Source organism: Hydra viridissima, unplaced genomic scaffold (genome assembly GCF_058129835.1).
Source record: "Hydra viridissima isolate aposymbiotic clone 2 unplaced genomic scaffold, HvirCarnegie_v1 scaffold_3, whole genome shotgun sequence".
Taxonomy (NCBI): domain Eukaryota; kingdom Metazoa; phylum Cnidaria; class Hydrozoa; order Anthoathecata; family Hydridae; genus Hydra; species Hydra viridissima.
In genome coordinates, this window is record NW_028324302.1 from 4759292 (window position 1) to 4766889 (window position 7598).

Consider the following 7598-nt stretch of genomic DNA (forward strand, 5'->3'; position numbering starts at 1 on the left):
TTCAAAAATATTTTGGACACCTTTTCTCAATGCTTCAAATAAAAATGTAAAATCTGCAGTTTTTTCAGACATACAAACTCCTATGCCAAAATGATGAAAATGGCGGTCAGAATCAGATGTACCAACAACAAAAACTGGATAGCCTTGCCAAATGAGTTTGTAAGTAGCATCAGCATGGATGATCTTTGCATCTTTGGCAAGACTAAGCAAATGTTTGGTTGAAGCAAAGAATCTGAAAAGGAACTCTTCATCATATGTCACTGTATAGGACACAATAAATGCTGTATGTTCATCTTTTGGCACTGAAGAGTTTTCAATAAACCACTTTTCCAATTCACCTAGACTGATGTTAGTGACTCCAAACTTTTTCTTTCTCAATTTTGCAAGGATATTATTCAGTTGTGTTTGAGATGGTACACAAAAGTCATTTTTGGCCAAGTAGTCACGAATTTGTTTGGGTTTCATTTGCAAATCAAAAAGTCTGTTGATTTCTAACTGAACTTTTTCAGAAAGTTTACCTCCCCTTTTAGTCTCAATAGAATCATGTGTGTGTTGTGAAGTTGTTCTGTATAATAATACATTAGATGAGAAACTGTCATACAAAAGATAAATGCTTGCAGCACATTGAGTTCCTTTAACTTTCACAAGATTACATCGGTAGTAGTCTTTTTGACCTTCTTCAGTTTTGTTTCGAAAATCAAAACTCCAATTTTTTTCATTGTTCAAAAATTCTTTGACTTCATTTAAATTTTCTAATTTGCAGTCAAGTTCCCATTGCTTGTAGGTTTTTTTTTTTTTGGAGAACTAGGTAGTGAATCAGCTTCACTTTCTGATGAGTATTGAGGAATGGAGTTCATAATGTATTATGATTAAAAGAAATCTGAATATTGCTCTAATAATTGAAAAAAATCTTACATGAAAGTAAAATGATCTAGCTAGCTGCTACTGCTACTGTTACTGCTACTGCTGTTACTACTACTACTACTACTACTACTACTACTACTACTACTACTACTACTACTACTACTACTACTACTACTACTGTTGCTGCTGCACTTGCTACTACTACTACTACTACTACTACTACTACTACTACTACTACTATTACTACAACTAGATTATATATATATATATATATATATATATATATATATATATATATATATATATATATATATATATATATATATATATATATATGAAATTTATTTTACGAGAACTAATATTAAATTACTGGAAAAAAAGTATTATCTACTGGAAATAAAATTAATTACTGGCGGTTTATTTACTTACCGGAGATTAATTATTTTCTACTGAAAATAATATTTTTTTACTGGAATTTGTAGAAAGTGAAACCGGGAAAAAAGCTATTTTTTACTGGTGATTTAAATTGTCGCGTATTATATTTGATCATAATCGGGTACGATATCGTGCCCGAAAGATTTGTTTTTCATATTTCATATATTATTTCATTTGTCATAAAAAGTAATAACCCATTTGTTTTTTTCAAATAAAATTTGGTTTATTTAAAGCTGGTAAATCATATTTTGTTAATATTAAATACTTAGTTATACTTGGGTTTTGCCATAAATTGGCTTTGCTAAGTTCTTTAAAACTGTGACAAATTATTTTTTTTCTTTATATTATTTTTTATATATATATATATATATATATATAGTATATTGGAATCCATTGGACTTAAAGTAAGAGCTATAATGTCTGATGGAGCAAGCCCAAATAGAAAATTCAATAATATTAATAAACTGGAAGTTTACAGCAATATAATAGTTGGAGTAGTTCCCTGTACATGAAACCATTTTACTCTAGGTAACTACAAAACTAGTTGATATTTTGTATTATTTATTATCTCTCTAGTTATACATATACTAAAGTAGTTAAGTAAATGATCTCAATTTCTATATCATAATCAGCGTTATTAAAAGTTATATGAAGAGATATCATTCTGCTAAAGTAGTATCACATATCTCCAGTACAGTTTTTACTGATTATCAGTGCAATATTTACTTATTTTTATCAGATATAGATTATATACAGAATTTTTTGTTCTGTTTTAGAAAATTTAGAAAATAAATTAAAATTTTGAGCCAACACTGACATTTTATTGTTGCTAAACATTAAATTTTGTTATAAGGATTGCAGTTCTTATATCTGTTTTTTGTTCTTTATTCGATAAGTGTTTGATTTAAATTAAATATGATTATAATTTGATATTTTATTACAAAATATGTCTTTATATATGAATATATATATGAATCTTTTTAGATTTTTTCATGTTGTTTTTAAATTTTTTGTTCGCGCAGTTCAAGTTATATATGTTGATAGTTTGCATATATGTTTATATTATGTTCAAAGTTAAAAAGTTTTTGATAAATATATGTATGTGATAATATGTGTTATATAATTGTTTTATAAATGTGTTTTTAAAATAGTATAAAATGTATCTGTTGTGTATATAAATATTATATGAGGTGTTTATATATGTTATGTAAAGTTAAATAAATATATTGTGTTTTATAGTTAGCATATATGTTTATATTATGTTGTTTACATGTTTTCAAAGTGTGTGACTTGGCAAACATGTTGAGCAAGATTTTGCGTAAAGTTGTTATTTATGTTACTAATGTTGTTACATTTGGCTTACCTTTATGTTGGTGTCTATTGTTAAAAATTATAAGTGGTTTTATTATTGAAACTCACTGCTTTTAATCATTTACTAAAAGGCACTCAAGAAAAATCATTTTGCCGTATATACATTTTGTTTATATCTCAATTTGAATTTTTAGAACCATGACATACCAACATGAATTGTTTTCTAAAAGCTAACATGAAATAACAATATTTAACAACTACTACTCTCTTATCATGACATCTTATCTCTATCAGATATATTGATTTATGATTCATATATGATGTTTTTCTTTGTATTTACTTATCCACTTATCCATTACATTTTTTCGTTTCAGATTTATCATATGATGGGTTTATACGATATAAAAGAGCAAATATATGTAAATTTATATGAATTTTTTAAAAACATCTGTTAATAATTAGTCCAGTCAACGCTCAAACTTCAATGTTGCATATGTCATTTTTAAGTAGTTTCTAGGCTTTTCTAAATGTGTTTCTTATTCACATGGTTTTACAAGCAAGGTCTGCAAGCAAATTTGAGCTGAAAATTTTTTTTTTAGCCTTTAAGGAGAATTGGCGTTATTCTTTGTTTAATTTAATTTGCTTAAAATATAGTAGTTCTAATAAATAAATGTTTGTTTGTTCTTGGTTTTTTACTCATCTATTTTCAGATTCTTATAAACTAGGCAACTCAGCTAAGCAAGTTTTGTTTTATTTTTTAGTGCAATTGGAAAGAGCTGAAAGTTATTTTTTAGAGCAATTGAAAAGAACTGAAGTGCTTTTTAGTTACTTCACACAGTGTAACTGACACTGATTTGAGTAAGTTTACGATTTTGTTTTATTTTATATTGGATTTACTTCATATTAGGTATATACTTTATGTATTTATTATGGAAAACTGACTGTAATCTGTTGACATGAAAGTTTATAAACATAAATCTGCCTATATTTCAGTATATTTTATATTTCTCTGTATCTATATAAATATTCTTTCTTAGAAAAAATAACAGAATAGAAAAAATAAAAAAATTCCTTTAGAAAGTAGTTGAAAAAAAAAGATGATATTTTTCCATTGTGCATTGCAGTCTAGATTCTTTGTTGAATTAAAGATAATTGATGTAAATAAATATTGTTTAATATTTTTGATAAATGACTAATGTGTATAAACATATAAAAAGATATGGACTTCAATAAATCTTAAGTTTAAATAAAGTCTTTGATTAGAAAAGATCACAATTTGTAAGATTCTTTTATGTTCATTCATTCAGTTGTAACAATAGTAAGATTACTGGTAATATGTTTAATGATAATAGTGAAATTGAAATAGATAGTATTAGGCTCAACAAAGTTATTAATGTAAATGCTAATAGGCAACTTGAAAAACGTTGTCAAATGAAAAAAAATAGATCTAGGCTGGATGAAATTAATCGTTGTTAAAATGTAAAAAATGCTGCTTGGTGAGCAGAAAATTTACTTGACAGAATTCAGTGTCAAGCAGTGTTAATGTCTGTTATTTTGATTTTACTTTAGACACTTTAGAACAAAGCAAAGTATGAGTTTAACTATTTATAGTAACAATTAACACTTTTAAATTTAAATAATTTAAATTTTTTTACAATTTCTATTATAATCATGTTCTTTTTTTCATTTATTTTTTTTTTTTTAGTTTGTCTTCCCTTTGTCATCTCTTGATTAGTTAGCTTACTGTTGAAACATGGTTTTAATTTTGTAAATTTAGTATGATGTGATATTTACTCTATTAATCATTAGTCAACAGTTACAGAGAAGCTGGAGCTTAATTAAGAAATGCTGGAAATTAGCTTTTAATCAAGGTAAAAATAATTTTGTTTACTGGTAACATAATAAAACCAGTTACTACTATTTATTCCGTGTTTTTTTACTTTTGTTAACATGCTGCTTTGGAAACACTTTCTTTCTCTCCCTCTCTCTCTTAGATGAGAGGGAGATTTAATAAAACTTATGTAATTACTGAGCTCTTACGTATTTCTTAATACCACACATTTATAAGAAATATTTTACGAGTTGCTTGCTATTTTATGATATAGTTGCTCAAATTGTTTAACTATAATTGTCCCTTGATTGTTCAAATATTGTAATAAATAAAATCTTTTTAGTCCAAGTATTTAAGTTAATAAAATATCTTATTAAGTTGTGGTGCTATTTGCCAGTGTTACTACATTGTGTTGTCTAGCCTTTTTATAATCTTGTTATTATTATTATTATTGTTAGTATTATTATTATTATTATTATTATTATTATTATTATTATTATTATTATTATTATTATTATTATTATTATTATTATTATTATTATTATTATTATTATTATTATTATTTTTATTATTATCCTATTTCTACTAACAATAAAATGCAAATATTACTTTTGTAATTAAAAATTGTAATTTTTTTTTTCATTTCTTTTTTTAGGTATTTGCAGGCTATGCTTGACTTCCCTTTTCTGGTACCTGTGTTGTGACAGATTTTAAAAAGAACTCAACTGATGTTAATGCGGTCTTTATGTCGTTAACTATAAGCAATGACGTTGCTGTTAGGGAATCAAAGTTAAAATATTTATAGATAAATTTGTATTTAGTTTTTCAGATAATATATCAAGTTATTAATGTGTTTTTATTGTTATTAATGATTTAATAACTCATAATCCATATTACGGGTTGTTTACTGCTAGTCATTATCATTATGTTATGAATTCATATTAGTTAATAAAATTGTATTGAACATTCTCTGTTTATCGTGTTTTATACGTGTTTACAAGAGTTTGATGCTCAGTAGGCGTCGTATTGTATACCTGTCTTAATACACATCTGATGTCTATTTTTAATGCGCGTTCGACACGTTAAAATGGCTAACATATATTCGTAAATATATGTTAGCCATTTTAACGTGTCGAACGCGTATTCTGGAAAGTTTTAAATGCGCATGTAATACCAGGAAAATATCGTATTGAATATTCTCTAATTGTCGTGTTTTATACGTGTTTACAAGAGTTTCAAATGCGAGTTTGATACTAAGTAGGCGTCGTATTGTATACCTGTCTTTATACGCATCTAATGCGTATTTCTAATGCGTGTTCGACACGATAAAATGGCTAACATACATACCACAACGATACGTAGTTAAACGAGTTTCTAATGCGCATTTACAACTAAATTTGCCGACTGGGTTCCTAAGTTTAAAGTTTATTAAGTATTCCTTATTCAAAATTTTTTAGGTTAATTCATCTGTGTTAAATATTTTATTAGAAATTAAATTATCAAATATTAAGTAAAAACTATATTTTACAGTTCATTTCAAATATATAATTTTTAACATTTAAAATATAACAGATGCATTTATAAAATAGCATTTGGAGTTGAGATATTAACGATATTGAATTTATAAACAAATTTGTAGTTAAAACAATTTATTTGTATAAACAATTTATATATATATATATATATTCACTACATTTCTTATTTTCTCTTTTCTCTTTGTCTCCTTTTGAAAGATAATACAGTATCTTTGTGTTTACTCCCACTTACAATATTTTGTTCATTATTATAAAAAATATTTATTACTGTTCTATTAACAAGAGAAAGTCCCCACTCAAAATGACTATCACAAAGAAATTTTTGGTTCAAATTATACTCATATAAAATATTTTCGCTAACTTTTCTGATCTCAAGAGTTTCCAATGTAAGTACACTTTGTTTCACTGCATCAAGCATAGCAAAGCAACTAATAACATGACTTGCAATTAACTTTGAGGGAGTTAAGAGACCTCCTCTGGATACTAGGTCAATATATTCTGTATCTATGTCAACGACATCACTTTTTAGCAATAAAGTACACAATTCACATTTCAATTTTTTAAGTAACTTTCTGCATATATATCGAGCAATAAAAATTGTAACCTCTTTACTGTCTTCATCTAACTCACTTTCCTGAATTTCATTATTAAAAAGTTCTGAAATTGAATTCAGATTCACATCTTAATGAAAAGGTTTTAAATCCAGTTTCCAAAAGTCAAAGTTCTCTTTTAATAACGATCTCATTTGCAAAATTTTCTCAGAAGTAGTTACTTCACGTAATCCAACTAGAAACCTGCCACCACTCATTTGACGATACTTTGAAAAATGTCGCTCTAATGGATCACTTTGGAAACGTGAGGTTAGAACATAATTATATCCTTCAAATAGAAGATCTTCAATTAGACTAGAAGTACTTTGCAATGTTATTACTAGTGCATTAGAAGTCTGAGTTGTGAGACAATATCTTTCAGTGGAACTGTACTGTAAATTTTGCCACTCTTGAACCCAGTGAGCAAGTGCACGTAAAAATTGTGGCTTACCATCCCCCATAACAGCTGCATTTCCTTTAACATTATTAGAGTATTTCATTTTTGAGTTGGATACTACCCACCATAAATTAAAGAGTTTTAAAAATTTTGATGCTGAGTATTCATTAGGAAAATAATTTTGAATTGCAGCTGAAGTTGTTTCATGGAATATATTTAATGCCAAGTTGACATCTTGTTTATTGTTACCTGGATATAGAGTCTTTTCCCCTAATTTATATGCCTTTCTTAAGTTTGCTGAAAGAGTTTTGTCTTTTTCATGTACTCTATGAAGCAAAGCCCAAGAGATATCCCCTGCAGACACTTTCATATTAAAACTGTAATCAGTGAACTGAAATGGTGGGAAAAAGAACTTTTTAGTACTAATCAAATTATTTCTTAAGTTTTTAAGCAAATGAACACTATTATACATCAGATAAACTTTATGATCATTATAAGTGATAAAGAAATTTTCTTCTGGCTTATCAGACCCATAAATGCTAAGCAATTTTGAATAAGCTGAGACATTTGTTGGATGGTTGTCTGCAATCAATGCTCGAATGTTAAAACCTGCAGATCTTAATGTATTTAAACTT

At 26.7% G+C, this 7598-nt stretch overlaps 1 long non-coding RNA gene across 9 annotated transcripts; it reads left to right on the forward strand.

Annotated features, from left to right (window-relative positions):
* The first annotated feature begins 1208 nt into the window (after positions 1-1208).
* Positions 1209-5290, forward strand: LOC149890688 (uncharacterized). Of its 9 annotated transcripts, none has more exons than XR_016451223.1 (4): positions 1210-1827; positions 2985-3171; positions 3372-3468; positions 4316-4481. It is a non-coding gene; the product is annotated as an uncharacterized LOC149890688 (long non-coding RNA). The 9 variants fall into 9 exon arrangements; XR_016451222.1 differs by having other exon boundaries at positions 2985-3029; XR_016451226.1 differs by lacking the exon at positions 1210-1827 and adding an exon at positions 5097-5290 and having other exon boundaries at positions 1834-3171; positions 4420-4481.
* Positions 5291-7598: the final 2308 nt, after the last annotated feature.